The sequence below is a fragment of the Canis lupus genome, chromosome 18 (genome assembly GCF_003254725.2).
Source record: "Canis lupus dingo isolate Sandy chromosome 18, ASM325472v2, whole genome shotgun sequence".
Taxonomy (NCBI): Eukaryota; Metazoa; Chordata; class Mammalia; order Carnivora; family Canidae; genus Canis; species Canis lupus.
Window position 1 is genome coordinate 8,777,728 of NC_064260.1, and position 16,036 is coordinate 8,793,763.

Sequence of the window (16,036 nt, forward strand, 5' to 3'; positions counted from 1 at the left end):
CTCGTTTATTATACAGATCCCTGAGTCCCCTTAAGTGGTATTAAATAGACTCTATAAATCTACAAATCTGCATTTTAACATAACCTCTGGTGGCTCCAATGCCCACATACAGTTCCCATGTGTCAGCACCAGTCCCAGGGAGCTAATCAGTAACCTGGAGAACTTTTACAAACTACTCAAACTCATCCCTGGCTTAAAAACCAAAATCTGATGGTAATAGAGAAGAGATAGAGGCTAACTAAAGAAGCTCATATAATCAATTAAAAAAAAAAATGTGGACTCTAAAGGCAGAAGTTGAAGTTAACCAAATTTTCAAATCCTGGCACATCATCATTATTAACATGTGCAAGGCTCCTTTTTGTTTGGTTTGATTTACTTTTCCCCTACAAGCTAGTAGCCCTACTGCCACTTCATATCCTTTGGTATTTATAGTTATTGCAAAATAGGTAGTGTTGTTTGTGTATTTATGGACTTGCAATTTGCATGAGTATATCAGATGATAGATTTAATGTTTTAACTTATTTCATTCAATAATGTTTTTAACAGGGGCACAGGTTGTTGCACGTTCAAGAGTAATTCATTTGTTAAGTCATTGTTTCTAACTACTGTGTAATATTCCATAGCATGCATCCACACATCCAAGAAATTTCATTTATCCGTTTATCTATTCCCCTAGGGAGTGGCATCTAGGTTGCCTCCAGTATGCCACCATGATAAAAAAATATGAGTAAGTATTTTTCTGAACAATATGATGAGATGAGAGATTGCTGAGTTAGGAAAATTTTTCAGACTAGTTTCACCTAGAACTGCCAGATTGCCCCCTACACTGGCTACACTGAGCTTGCATATTTAGTAGCAAGTGAGGCTGAGTACTTTCTCATGGACCTGTTAGTCACCCACAACTCCCCTCTTATGAATCATCTATCTATATGTATATGGACCATTATTCTATTAGGCTGTATAATTTTCTTTTGATTTTTTTAAAACCACTTTATTGAGGTATGATCAATGTGTAAAAAGCTATACATATTTAATGTATACAATACATTAATGTATTTAATGTATACAAGCTACACATATTTAATGTGTTTGGAAAAAAATATGTATCATGATAAACCATTACTATACTCCATACCATAAACATATCACCTCCAGAAAGTTTTCTCCCACCTTCTTTTATCTTTTGTTTTGATGATAAGAACACTTAAAGGATTTACCCTCTTAGCAAATGTTTAGGTATACAATATAGTATTATTATTCCTCAAATAAGTGGTATCACCTAGTACTTGTCTTTCTGTACATGGCTTATTCACTTATTCACTTAGCATACTGCCCTCCACGTTCATCCCTATTGTTTCAAATGACAGAATTTTCTTTATCTTTTTTAAGATTTTATTTATTTATTCATGAGAGACACATTGAGAGAAGCAGAGACACAGGCAGAGGGAGAAGCAGGCTTCTCGCAGGGAGCCCAACGCAGGACTCGATCCTGGGACTCTGGGACCACGCCCTGCACAGAAGGTAGACGCTCAACTGCTGAGCCGCCTAGGTGTCCCAAGATTTTCTTCTTCTTTTAAGGCTGAGTATTATTCCATTGTATATACATATATGCCACATTTTTAAAAATAATTTTTTTTTGTCAAGTAAACTTGTTAGTTGTAGATGTTGCTTTGCCCATAATTATTAAACAGAAATTCAAGATATGTCAAATACATCCTTTTTTCCCCTTATTTTTTATGCATTTGGGTTCATTTAGGTATTTAAAAAGTCCTTTTTTTACACCAAGATACAAAACCATTAGCTTACATTTTTCTATATCTATTTTTATACGTATTTGATCTTCCCAACCTTTTTTCTATAAATGTAAGGATCTAATCATATTTTTCATAAAGTGAGCCAGTTACTCCAACACTAGTTAGTAAATAATTCATCCCTTCTCTACTGAGGTTCGTGCTATCTACTTTGCATAATGAGTTTACACATGTACCAGATTTGTTTCATTGAGGTGTGTGTTCTTGCACCAGCATTTTATTCTTTACTAACGTGGCTTTATACTTTGTCTTAAACCCTGTAGTGCAAGTCATCTTCCTATAGACATTTCACAATGAATTTGTAGAGTTCTGAAAAACATCCTACCATGATTTTTTACTAGAATTGATGCGAATTTATAGATGAATCAGTATTAATGAACATACTGTATCTCTTCACTTATTCAGATACTCTTCTATTTAATGTATTTTTAAGTTTATTTACTTGCTTTACAGATGCATTATGGTATATTTTTTTCTATTCTATTTCTTATGATGCTATACTGGAATAGGGGAAAACAATATTTCTAAGTTAATCTTGTAAATTTGGTTATTTTGCTCTTTGTTATTTCTAAAGGTTGCCTGTTGCTTTAGAGGGATTTTTCTTAGTAAATAATCATATAATGTGTAAAAACAGGTTTGCATCATCCTTTCAGATATTTCCTCTTGTTCCTTTTTCTTATTATATTGAGAATTTCTTGAATGACAGCGATGATAGTGGGCATCATTGGCCTCTCATCATAATATGGGTTTATCTAAATTCTCTTATTAAGCAGAATATTTGATCCAAGTTTTTGATAAAAGGCTTCATTAACTTTAAATATGGCTTTATTTTGTCTCTGAATTTATTTTTATAATTTTTTAAAAAATTTTTAAGATTTATTTATTTGAGAGAGAGAGAGAGAGAACAAGCAGGAGGGGCAGAGGGAGAAGGAGAGAGAAAATCTCAAGAAGACTCCATGCTGAGTACGGAGCCCAATGTGGGGCTCCATCACACCACTCTAAGATCAGAACCTGAGCCCAAACTAAGAGTTGCACTCAGACGCTGAACCAACTGCACCACTCAGGTGCCCTATAAATATGTATAATTTAATCAATTTTTCCCCTAAATTTTTAAGATAATCATGTGTTCTTTCATGGTCCAATAGTGTGGCAAATTATGTTGATTGATTTTTGATGACAAGGCATACTTGTCTTCTTGGGACAAATCTGAATGTGACATATTGCAATATTACATACAATTTTAAATATATATTTATAATTATATAAATTTAAACAAAATACATGATATACTTAGAATATATGTTTAATAAGCTAACATTTTTGTAGGATTTTGCATGTATTTTAGTAAGTGGATTGGACTCTAGATTTCATTTCCTTACAATAACTTTATCTACTGTTGGTATCAAAGTAATGCAAGCCATGTATTTTCTTTAAAGAACCAATTGTATAAGCTAAAGATGATCTAATCCTTAGAATTTTGAAAGAATTTACATAATATAGCATCTCAGCCTCTACATTAGGAAAAAAATTTATTTAATGGTTTTTCTGTTTTATCTTGTGTCATACTGGCAATCTTATGATTGAGAAAAATATATTTTAACAAGATTTTAATACGTATTGTCATAATTGTTCACAGAATTCTTTTATTTTAAAACTATTGTGTATGTATTTTTTAACTCCACATTTTACTTTTTTTCTTAGTGCCAGTTTTTTCTCACTTATTTATCTTTGGAAAAAACTTTAGTTTCTTTAATCTTCACTATGGCTTTTTTTCTCTATGTCATTAATTTGTCATTATCTTTAATAGTTTTTCTTATCTCTGAGTTTATTCTGAAACTCTCATATTGAATTGAAAGCTTTGCTCATTTAATTTCTGTATTTTTTCCTTTTTGATAAATGTATTTAATGCTTTCAATTTTTCTCTATGTGTTTCTTTAGCTGTGTTTATGAAATTTTAACATGCTTTTTCATTCAGTTGTAAGGATTTTGTTTTTTTTTATGGTTTCATCAACAGAAATGTTATCAAATAATGTGATTTTAGTTTTTAAGCTATTATTTGATTATTGACACCTAATTTTATTGCCTTGAGGTTAGAAAACAGATGCCCATTCTTTAATTAGACACACAATTGTATATGTGGGGGGAGGGTTACAAGTCTTCAAAAATAATATGGAACCCCTTTTTACTGGATGTAAATTTCCCTATATATCTCTCAGTTAAAAACACATTATATTGTTGCCCTATTCCATAACTTTGCTTACTTTTTTGTACTTTTGATTTCCGGTTTTGATGTTCCTAAATTTCACTTTAATAGATCTTGACCTTAGTGATTTCTCCCCTTAGCAATATTCTTTCACACTTGAACTCATTGTAGCCTGAGGCATTTCATTTGTCTTAAACTGCAGTAAAACTTCTATGATTAGCTTGACAATTACTGCCTTCCTGCCACTTATTTTTATTTCTCATTTCAAGATTTCTATGTGGTTTCTACCCTTATGCCTTTTGAATTTTTTAAAAAGATGTCCATCTCTTTCTCCTTCCTGTTGCCTCCTATAGTAATTTATTCATCTGATTTTACAGAAACTTATTCATTCTGTGACTGTTTCTATTCTATTCAGTATCTTTTTATTGAGTTTTTAATCTACTATGCTATTTTATACTTAATTTTTACTATTCGTTCTTGGCAACTTGTTTCTTTTTATCAATACCTTTTCTTACCTCTTTGATAAACTTAATTGTGCTGATTTTAAAAAGTTATTTTGTCTAGGCAGTTCTACTTTGTGGGGAATATAGGTTGTTCAGTTTTTTGTCTCTCTCTTAAAAGAGTTACATTCCTCAAAGGTTTTGTTATTATTCCCTAGGATCTCGGATTCCTTACCCAGGAATATACGTCCATAGGGAGGGACTGAAATCCAGACCCTGGGGGGATCCCTGGGTGGCTCAGCAGTTTAGCGCCTGCCTTTGGCCCAAAGCCCGATCCTGGAGTCCTGGGATCAAGTCCTGCGTTGGGTTCCTGGTGTGGAGTCTGCTTGTCTCTGCCTCTCTCTCTCTCTCTCTCTCTCTATCATAAATCAATCAATCAATCAATCAATCTTAAAAAAAAAAAAAATCCAGACCCTAACATGCCCCTTCTGATATATTTAAAGCCTTTGTCATGACAGCCTGGGTTCCATTGTTCTTTTGTTAACCAAATCCTCAACAAATGGCCCTGCTCACAGAAAATCTCCCAGTATGCCCAGCTGGGTACTGCTTCTTCCTTAAAGCTAAGTTACATCCTTATAATCACTTAGACCTTAAAGTCTAAAGGAGGATGGGGGAGGCTGGGCTACTTGTTCTAATCCTCACTAACCACAGACACTGTGGAGAACAATCCCAGAACCACTGTTGACAAGTATGGCCTGTTTTCTCTCACAATGGGATGGGAGAGGACAATGGTTCACCCAGTAATGTGTGTAGGAGAGGGATCTACAAAACCACATACATGCATGCCATGAAAAGATCTTACCGTGCCCCTGACCGCTAGAATACCTTCCCTCTGGGTTGCTGCATCACCCTTTGCTCAATCCTACCCTCTTTCTCAGAGGTTTCTCAGGATGTAGCAACATAACTCTTGTTTCCATGGTATCAGTATATATGCAGTATTTACAGGGTTGAGATGAGAAGGAAATCAGAGGATTATGTTTGTTTGCCATCTTGACAAAGACTAAAATCTATTCCCAGGTTTCTCTGATAGGTGAATTATCTGTCCACAATTTGGATATATTTGGACAAATATTTGGTTATCAGTTTATAAAAGTTAGTGTTGCTCTTATTAAAAAAATAAGATCAAAATGCTTTTATAATGACCTGAAATCAATGTTTTTTTTTAGGAATGTATATATAAGTTTTCAAGGCATCTATATAGTAAGTTTATGCAGATTGTATTATATTGATAGGGTCTCATTTAAACATCTGTAATACTGGGTATATTTTACTTGATAATGGTGGATAGTTTTTTCATTGTATTATTTATTTCTTCATGTTTCATTTAAGGTTTTCTCATCTACTTTTATAAGTGAATTCTCTATTTTCTCAAAAAAAAAAAAAAACCCTTAAGTTTTATTTAAATTCTAGTTAACATACAGCATAATATCAGTTTCAAGTGTATAATATAGTGATTCAACACTTCCATACGATACCCGGGGCTCACCACAAGCATCCTTCTTAATTCCTATAACCTATTTAATCCATCCTCCCACCCATCTCCCCTCTTTTATTTCAGTTTGTTCTCTATAGCTGAGTCTGTTTTTTGGCTTGCTGCTCTTTTCTTCCCCTTTGCTTATTTCTTTTGTTTCTTAAATTCCACGAATGCGTGAAATCATATGGTATTTGTCTTCTCTGACTTATTTCACTTAGCATAATACTAACTCCATCCACATGGTTGCAAATAGCAAAATTTCATTGTTTTTATTGCTGAGTAATATTCCTTTGTGTGTGTGTGTGTGTATATATATCTCTCTCACATCATCTTTATCCATTCATCAATTGATGGACACTTGAGCTGTTTTCCTATTTTGGATATTGTAGTTTGAGGAAACTCCATACCTTTTCCAGCATGGCTGCACCAGTTTGTATTCCCACCAACAGTGCAGGAGGGTTCTTTTTTCTCCACGTCCTCATCAACACTTGTTATTTCCTGTGTTCTTGATCATAGTCATTCTAACAGGTGTGAGGTGATATTATATTGACTTGTATCCCTGATGATTAGTGATGTTGAGCTTATTTTCATGTGTCTGTTGGCCATCTGTGTGTCTTCTCTGGAAAAATGTCTATTCATATCTTCTGCCCATTTTTAAACTGGATTATTAGGTTTTTGGGTGTTGAGCTTTAGAAGTTCTTTATAAATTTTGGATGCTAACCCTTTATCAGATAGGTCATTTACAAATATCTTCTTCCATTCCATAGGTTGCCTTTTTTTTTTTTTAATTTTTTTTTTTTGCCTTTTAAGTTTTTGTTGGTTGTTTCCTTTGTCATGCAGAAGCTTTTTATTTTGATGAAGTCCAAACAATTTATTTTTGTTTTTGTTTCCATTGCCTTAGGAGACATATCTAGTAAGAAGCTGCCAGGGTTGATTTCAAAGAGGTTACTCTTTCTTTTTTCCTCTAGGATTTTATGGTTTCTTTTCTCACATTGAGGTCTCTAATCCATTTGAACTTATTTTTGTGTAAGGTGTGAGAAAGTGGTCCAGTTTCATTGCTTTGCATGTTGCTATCCAGTTGTCCCAACACCATTTGTTGAAGAGTTTTCCCACTGCATATTCTTCTCTCCCTTGTTGAAGATTAACTGACCATACAGTTGTGGGTTCAGTTATGGGTTTTCTATTCTTTTCTATCAATCTATGTGTCTATTTTGTGTCAATACTATATTGTTTTGATCACTATGCCTCTGTAATATAACTTGAAAACTATAAAATATTGATGAAATAAATTGAAGAAGAGGATACAAAGAAGCAGAAAGACATTCCATATTCATGGATTAAAGGCAAAAATATTGTTAAAATGCCTACACTACTCAAAGCAATCTACACATTTAATATAGTCCCTATCAACATACCAACAGTATTTTTCAAAGAGCTAGAACAAATAATTCCCAAGTATGTATGGAACCACAAAAGACCCTACATAACCAGAGCAACCTTGAAAAAGAAAAGCAAAGCTGTAGGAATCACAATTTGGAACTTTAAGTTATATTTTCAAATTATTCTTATGGAGTGTCATTTTATTCAAGAAATTGTCACATTTTCATATAAGAAACAGCTTCCTATACTATTCCTTGAACGCTGAAGGGATATTAAATTTCCAATATTCAATTAGTTTTGACCTTGAAAAATAGACATTTCATATGCCTTCATCATGACTATTAGGGAGAATATACCTTAAAGAATTTCTAATCAAGTTTCTACTTCACTAGAAGTAAACACTGACATACTGGTATTACTATTTTGATTAAGTAGAAAAGCATTTTTAATTTCTCTCCCTAACCTACCACACACATTTGGAATGATATACAGATGTATACTTTAAGAACAATTCTAGAAAATTTTTAAAAAATAAAACTATCCTTTTACTTACTAAACTTCTGGCCTATGATGTTCTAGACAAACACAGCAAAATTAGTTTCATCTACTGCTTGTCTTATTCATTCTGGCCTTTCTTTCAAGGCAAAGTACATGGGAAAAACAAAACAAAACAGTGCACCAAGAACTCATGGGAGAGTCTTTCAGGTTCATTTTCTGGGTGAATGCTTCTCTATCCGACCACCAGAACAGAGAAGCTTCCAGGAAGGTAGAGAATTGAAAAATACGGAAAAAGAATGAGTCACAAGAGGGTCTTACCATTTTACTAAGAGGGAGAGTGCATAAAGAACTTGAAAAATCACTGCAACTTATTTGACATATGCAGTTATCACAGAGTATTTTACTTCTCAAATTAAGCATACACTATAATTATTTTGTGAGGCTATGAAATTCTCCTAGAAATAAAGAATATTAAAATCCACAGGTCATGTTAATGTAAAAGATTTGTCTTACAAATTAAACCATATGATAAAAATTTGGGGATTTTAATAAAGTAGTCCCCTTGGATTGAGTCCAATATTGATCCTCTACATAAAACATGTTTTAAAAGTGAAAGAACACTAAGTTTCCAGGGCAAAAATACTGAAAAACTAACTGCAACCCTGCAGCAACCAGTTAACAATTTACTTTTGGTATATAGAAAACAATCTTAATCTTAATCTAGGTAAGCTAGTGGAGAGAACTAAGTATTCACCTGCTGTACCTTCACAAAATACATTTCAGAATGTACTCGCTGATTTGGGCTCATCAAACACAAGTTTGTGTTTCAGAAACCCTCTTCTCTGTTGCCTTTGCTCTTGCCTTCCTGTGGTCATGATGGTTTCCCCAGCTCTCCTCTGAGAATCCAAATCTACTGCTTCTTTCATGACCTGTTTCAAAGCTCATCTTTTAAAGAAGGATTTTCTAAATATTCTGTAAATATACTTCTTATGCCATTGACCATGTTCAAGTAGGAGAGTTGACAGTAGTCCCAGGAGAGTGAGCCACACCCTCTGAAGTCCACCAGACTCTTTCTCATCCCTTAATTTTTTTTTCAGACTCTTCCTGTGTGTTATACATTACCCTCTCCTTGATATCCTCTTTTTAAAATACAAGTCTCTTGGGGAAGAGCTAACATTAGACACTTAATACTTTAGTATGAATAAGATTATTAGACTACGTCCATTTGGCTCAGAGCTCTTACCAGAGTTCTAAGCACCTAGAAGAGAGAACAGTGGTGTAAAAAAAGAGAAACAAATTCTATAGTGATAACAGCTCACCATTTTTTCCTTTGGCTTTCCTAATTTAGCAGATAACTATATTTTGGTTTAGTGTCAAAAGTAAGATTATGGGGATATAGCAAAACTCCCTAGGTTCAAAATCAGGCTCTACCACTTACTATATTCGTAACCTTGGGCAAAGTACTTCATTTTCCTATCCCTTGGTTTCCTCATTTGCAGAATGAAAACAATGTACCTACCCATGTGCATTACTGGAGGTAGTGCATATAAATTCTTAGAACAGTGGGTGGTATAAAATAGGCAATATTTTCTTCTTTTGCTTTTCTCTGCCTTGTCTCATGCATTATGTGCAGCTCCAAGACCCAGAATTCTGATGGTTTAATGGATTCACAGTTGAAATCCTCATTTGTCTCTCTCTATATATCATAATAACCCATACCTTTACCAAGAAGTAGGATAGCTGTTGCCTAGGATGCCTGTCCAGCCTCTTCATGAACATGCTTTCCTAAAGACAAAGATCTCTGTTAAGTCACAGCCTGGTTGTTATTAGCTTTAAACAGTAGGAAACTTGAAAACATAGAGTGCTTCATTTACCTCTACATCTCAGTGCCTCACGCAGCATCTGGAAAATGACAGCCATGGGAAATACTGGCTGGATTGAAAATATATTATTGTGATAATAATAGTAACACTTGGGGTTTACCCTATCTTAGCATTATAATGCCATCTCTCTGATAAACTGAAAGCACTCTATAAACCTTGTCAACTATATGGTATCATACTTGTTTCACATGGTTCTGAATTGGGAAATTATTCCCATTTAGAACAAAAAAGACATTTACTAAATGCCACTAGATGCCAGGCAGTGTGCCCAACATTTGGAAATTATAAAAAAGAAAGAAAAGAAAAGAAAAGAAAGAAAAGAAAAGAAAAGAAAAGAAAAGAAAAGAGAAAAGAAAAGAAAAGAAAAGAGAAAAGAAAAGAAAAACAGTTTCAATTGTCCTACTTTCCTCTCTTTAGTGGGAGGTTCCACTCCTTATGTACATTTCCCCTCTTTCCTCTCATGGCCCACTCTCAATTATCCATTTCATTTCCAAATATATGAGAATGATTCCATAATCACCTTATGCAGGTTTTATTCACACTTGTTGGCAAAATTTACCAAGACTTTTTTTAGGGTTGTTTATTCTACTTTTTTATATTACTTTTGAATTGCAATAGCTTAATAACGTTTGCAATATACTTTACAATAATACTTCCTTTTAATCAGTGAAAAAGATAAAAAAAAATACTATCTTATCTTTAAATTGTTTGATGTTATATATTCTCTGAATAACAGGGCTATCCATGCTGTGCCCACTTTCTTATACCAAGCATATGTGCAAAAGTTGTATATATATATTTATTTGATTGTTTAATAGTTATATAAATATGCATTTATTCTAAGCTTTTCCTGGTATCTTCCTTAGGGATACATGGCACTCTTTAGCTTACCTTTGTGGTTCAGTACACTTTTCTTTTGAAATCTGTGTTGATAAAATTTTTTTCCCAGAAGCCACATGCTCCAAGTAATCTGTTTTCTTCTCACTGGAATGGCATTGATTTCCCAAGGTTCTCCTCATTTTCTAGTCACCAGCCACTGAAGGAAAGCATAGTGGATCCAAAAGAGTATGGACTCTGAGTTTCTGTTCTAACTCCCTGTATTAAGAATTACTGCTCATCACAGTTATTAATCTCAGAATCATTATTTCTTCAACTGAAAAACAGGGCTAATAAATACTCCATAAATTGAATTTTAAGAAGACTCAATGAGATGTCGGCTGCAGAATGCTTGAAAGAGTCTGATGAATGTTAACTCTTCTATCCCCATTTTGCTGACTGGATTAAAGGCCAGAGTAACCATAGTCCTCTGGATTCTTCGGGCTTTTCAGTTACAGTAGATTCTTCTGGGTACATCAAGAATATATCAACTGTTCAGATTTAGAAGAAAGGCACCGCCAACAGAAGACTAATTTCAATTCAAAAAGCATTATGCTAGAATCTAAGGGGGATTCAAAGATGAGAAAGATAAGGTTTCTGACACTAATAGCCTGAATACTTGAGTTATAATCTATATTAGGAAAGCATCAGTGTATCTTCTCTTTCCCTGTGCACTCTGTGGTTATCTCTCAGCAACATCATTTATTTTATTTCTCCTCTTATTTGTCAACAACCTTTTTAACATACTGTTTAACACATCAGTATGCTTTTAATGCACAATCCACTCGGTGCATTAGATCTCTTTCCTTCAAAACAGATCTCATCTTTCCTACAGCTGTTCTACATCCTAAGACTCCTCCCACCAAACTTCAGTGCTAGCCATGTATGGACCCTACTTCCATAAAACTGTGTTAATCAAATGGCAGATGCTGAGTGGTTCATGTCAAAACCCCAGAGAATAATTTAGACTCTGGTGTTCTACAGGTGCATAAGCTAAGTGCCAATACTGATAAAGGAGGGAAATGTTTCTAAGAGAAGATGGAATCAGTAGCACAGGGTTAGATACCACAAGTGGGGAGGGGTAGCTAAGAAAATAAAGGGTGCATCTTGGAGGCTGAGGAGAAGAGCAAACAGCAAGGTCACCAGCTACACAGATGAAGCAGGGATATCAGTGTCATTAGAAGTTGAGGTCTTGGAAGAAGTATGAAATCAGAAGGAAACTGGGAACACAGAAGTCAGAATTGGTCAGAGGAATTAAGGAAATCAAGATATTTAGACAAATCAGATACTTTCTGAGATAGCCACTTTAATATTGCCTTGTTCTGTCCAGTTTTTAAGGTTGTGCTCTTACTCCAGAGTGACTGAGTACTCACATGATTCCCTACAAGCTCACCTGAAGTTATGAATACTGCTCAGGAACTATCTATAGCACTTCTGGGAATTGCAGTTCAATATCCCATTCTACATCTTAGGTTGTAATTCACCTTCCTCCACAAATTTCCAATTTAAGACCTGCTTGATCAGTTTGCCACACATATTTCTCTCTCAAGTTGATGTGAGCTAATAATACGGTACAGTTGTTAAGCAAGTGAACATACTTGCATATCCTTTTAATATTAATATAAATTTATAGTCCAGATAATAGAACTCTTAGAACTTACAGTTTTTGAAAATCATCTACAGTACTCTGTGGGGGCACCTGGGTGGCTCAGTGGTTGAGCGTCTGCCTTCTGCTCAGGGTGTGATCCTGGGTCCCAGGATCGAGTCTCACGTTGCATGGAGCCTGCTTCTCCCTCTGCCTGTGTCTCTGCCTGTGTGTGTCTCATGAATAAATAAATAAATCTTTAAAAAAAAAAAAGTACTCTGTGAAATCTGGGGCTGTGCTTTTAAGAAATATTTGAAAAACTGGGGGATCCCTGGGTGGCGCAGCGGTTTGGCGCCTGCCTTTGGCCCAGGGCGCGATCCTGGAGACCCGGGATCGAGTCCCACCTCGGGCTCCCGGTGCATGGAGCCTGCTTCTCCCTCTGCCTGTGTCTCTGCCTCTCTCTCTCTCTCTCTCTGTGTGACTATCATAAATAAATAAAAAATTTATTAAAAAAAAAAGAAATATTTGAAAAACTGAAAAAGGACAACCAGTATAGTAAATGTCCTACAGATTTATTTTGTAATTGAGATGTTTGATGATGGATCTGGTTTTTACTGAGGAATACTAAAAGGTGAGATGCTAGATGATCTTGGTATTTGAAATATTCATATGTTAATTGAATAGATTTTTTTTTCTGTGTCAGAACTAGGGAAAATATAAAAATATTATAAGAAAGAAATCAGAAATCTATACATTGGCAATACAGGTGGCAAAACCATAAAACAAAGGCTGAGAACTTGAGGTAGCATGCGTTGTCGCCTTTTTTTTTTTTAAGATTTTATTTATTTATTCATGAGAGGCAGAGACACAGGCAGAGGGAGAAGCAGGTTCCCTGCGGGGAGCCCGATGTGGGACTGATCCCAGGACCCCGGGATCATGCCCTGAAGGCAGACGCTCAACCGCTGAGCCCCCCAGGTCCCTGATGCATTTTCACTTTAGCCTTCAGTTCAACATCACTCCTTAGACTCTTCTTTAAGCCTTCAGTAGGGGCCAGGTGCTGAACTTTTTCCAAAATAAGACAGTCTGATTCCTAGTTACCTATTCTTACCACCTTTGATCCTAGCTATCACTTCAGTCCTTGCCCTGCTCTTCACATCTGAAGCAGTTTGGGGTATTTTCTTCCTTCCCAGCTCGGATTTTCTCTGTCCTTGACAATGATCCCTCAGGGTCCCCCCAAGTCTGACCCATCAACTCTGTCACCACCCCCAAACAATGGCATTCAGTGTTGAAGCACAGGAAACAAAACAAGGTCTTGGAAATCATATAAAAGAACCTGCACTAAGGAAGACATGTGACAGCTAAGAATCGTGTTTCCTTTCAAAGTTAGGAGACATACTGCCTTATTAAACAAATTAAAATCCTTGCCGATTCCAGAGAAATATCTTTCTTCAAGGAGAACAATCGACGAGAACATCTTTACATTTTTAGTCGTTTTAAGCTGAGTCAAACTACGTTTGTGTGTGTGTGTGTGTGTGTGTGTGTGTGTGTGTAATCACTGTGAATTAACAACCAGGGAGGCAAAACATAAAAAAAAGAAAAAAAGAAAAAAAAAATTCGGGCAGTCTGGGTGGCTCAGTGATTTGGCGCAGCCTTTGGCGGAGGGCGTGACCCTGGGGTCCCGGGATCGAGTCCCGCATCTGCCTCCCTCTCTCTCATGAAAATCTTAAAAAAAAAAAAAAAAAAAAAAAATCAAGACTAGGGGTTTTTTTGACGGCACAATGATTCCGCAGAGACTGGACATGGTTGAGCAGGGGTTTGCACTCTCGTTCCACATTCCTTCTCAAGGAAAGCACAAACAGCGTCGTGTAAGTGGTATTTAAAGAAAAGAAGGGCCGCCAGGGTGGCTCCCCGGTTTAGCGCCGCCTTCAGCCCAGGGCGTGATCCTGGAGACCCGGATCGAATCCCACATCGGGCTCCCTGCATGGAGCCTGCTTCTCCCTCTGCTTGTGTGTCTGCGTCTCTCATGAATAAATAAATCTTTAAAAAATAAAATCTTTAAAGGAAAGGTGGCAGACGCCCCCGCATGGCGACGCTGTCACCCCCCACCGTCTGGGCTGCTTTCTGGAGCTGGGGTCACGGGCGGGCACTCGATGGCGTATTCAGGCGCTGCATTCAACCCCGGACAAGCGGGCTTGTTTCTGACCACGTGGGCTGCTGAGGACCACGTGGGCTGCTGACCCGAAACCAAGGTCTCAGCGTCGCCCCAGTTCGGGTCACAAACTTCCACGGTCACCCTGAAACGTTCCCTTAACCTTGCCGGTCAGACGACGATCATTTGGGTTCAAGAAAAAAAAAACCGCAGCAACCGCGAGAAGCCAAGCAGGCAGAGCGGGGCGGAGAGAGGCCAACCTTTACCTGGCGGCTTCCAGGGCGCCCAAGGTGCCCCCGCCCAGCTCTAGAAGCTTCCACTCAGCCCGCACGGTCGGCGGCGGCGTCAGCGAGCACGGGGCCCTGCCGGGAGCGGAAGTCAAAGGGAAGCGCCGCCCCTACGCTCCCGGCAGCCCCCGGGGCGGGCGGGAAACAGCCCGGGCCGCAGACGCGCGCGGTGCCTGCCGGAAGCCGGTGGCGCAGGGCCTGTCGGGAAGCGGAGGGGGGCGTGCCGGGCCCGGCCTTGGCCCAGTCGGCGGCACGGGGCCTGCCTTCGCCCGGACTGCGAGCCGAGCGGAGGCCCCGTGTCCGGGCTGCAGAGCCAGGCCTCCGCCCGCCGGGGACCGAGGCAGGAGCCACGTGTCGGCCGACGGCCCCGGGATGAGCCTCGCAGCTCTGGGCCTCGTGGGATCTGAGAGCGGAGTCGTGCGCGCAGAGATTGACGCCTCGGCCTCGCGCCGGCCGGTGCCTCAGTGGCGAAGGTGACCGCGCCTGTCGTCAGTGCCTGGGCCGCGTGCGGGGGCAGAGCCGCTTTCTGCACTTCCGGCCGCCACCGGAAGCGCTTACACAGCCCCGGCGTCGCACGTTGGGGCCTCAGCGCTCGGCTGACGTAAGGGCCTCGCGACCCACCGTGGGGCTGCCTGCGCCTCCGCCGTCCCGGTGCGGCCATCGAGCCTCTTCACAAGCGCGGGTAGGAAACCCCGAATAGCTTGAGCAGCGCTCGGCGCCTCGGGTCACAACCCACCAGTCTGTACAGCGAGGTAGGGATATCGGGGTGTGGGGACGAGGCGGGGACGACTGAAATTCCCGCGGCTCGGCGGGGCAGCTCGGCGGGGCTCGGGCCTGGGCCTGGAGACCCGGAGACCCGGAGAGCCGGGATCCAGCCCCACTTCCGGCTGCCCCGGAGGAGCCTGCGTCTCCCTCGGCCTGTGCCTCTGCCTCTGTGTGTCTCTCACGAATCAAAAAATAAAATCTTAAGAAAGAAAAAAAGGGTACACTTGAAGTTTCAGGAGCAAGATAAGCAGAAATAAACAAGGTGAGTCTGAAATACTTTGCTTTTACCCTCCGAGAAAAATATAGCTGACCAAACCTTCCTCCCCTGCCGGGGACAGAAAATCCCCGTATTAACCTGTGACTCCTGCTAAATGTACTTGCTGATCCTCCACTGCCCTTTCTGATCGCACAGTCCGGTAACTTATTCTCTTTCTGTTAGACGCGTTGCATAAAGGTAAGCTGGAAATAATCAAATGTTACAAGCAAAATCGTGACAACGTACATTTACAGCCTCAAAGAAGTTCCACGTGGGTGCACCTGGGTGACTCAGTGATTGAGCGTCTGCCTTCAGCCCAGGGCATGATCCCGGGGTCCTGGGATCGAGTCCCACATCGGGCTCCCTGTG

The 16,036-nt window shown here is 38.7% G+C and overlaps 2 long non-coding RNA genes across 6 annotated transcripts in view; one reads left to right on the top strand and one right to left on the bottom strand.

The window, feature by feature from the left end:
• The window catches only part of LOC112661442 (uncharacterized), a 70,556-nt gene extending 55,782 nt beyond the window's left edge, over positions 1–14,774 (bottom strand). For 2 of the 3 annotated variants that reach the window (XR_007403598.1, XR_007403600.1), the window contains exons 1-3: positions 10,641–14,616; positions 9,741–9,798; positions 9,586–9,651 (exon numbers count right to left, since the gene is read on the bottom strand). This is a non-coding gene — a long non-coding RNA (uncharacterized LOC112661442). The other variant, XR_007403599.1, reaches the window with a different exon arrangement.
• A 108-nt stretch (positions 14,775–14,882) lies between these two features.
• LOC112661430 (uncharacterized) overlaps positions 14,883–16,036 on the top strand; it is a 112,391-nt gene continuing 111,237 nt past the window's right edge. For all 3 annotated transcript variants that reach the window (XR_007403577.1, XR_007403576.1, XR_007403578.1), the window contains exon 1: positions 14,883–15,398. This is a non-coding gene — a long non-coding RNA (uncharacterized LOC112661430). The remainder of the gene's footprint in view (positions 15,399–16,036) is intronic.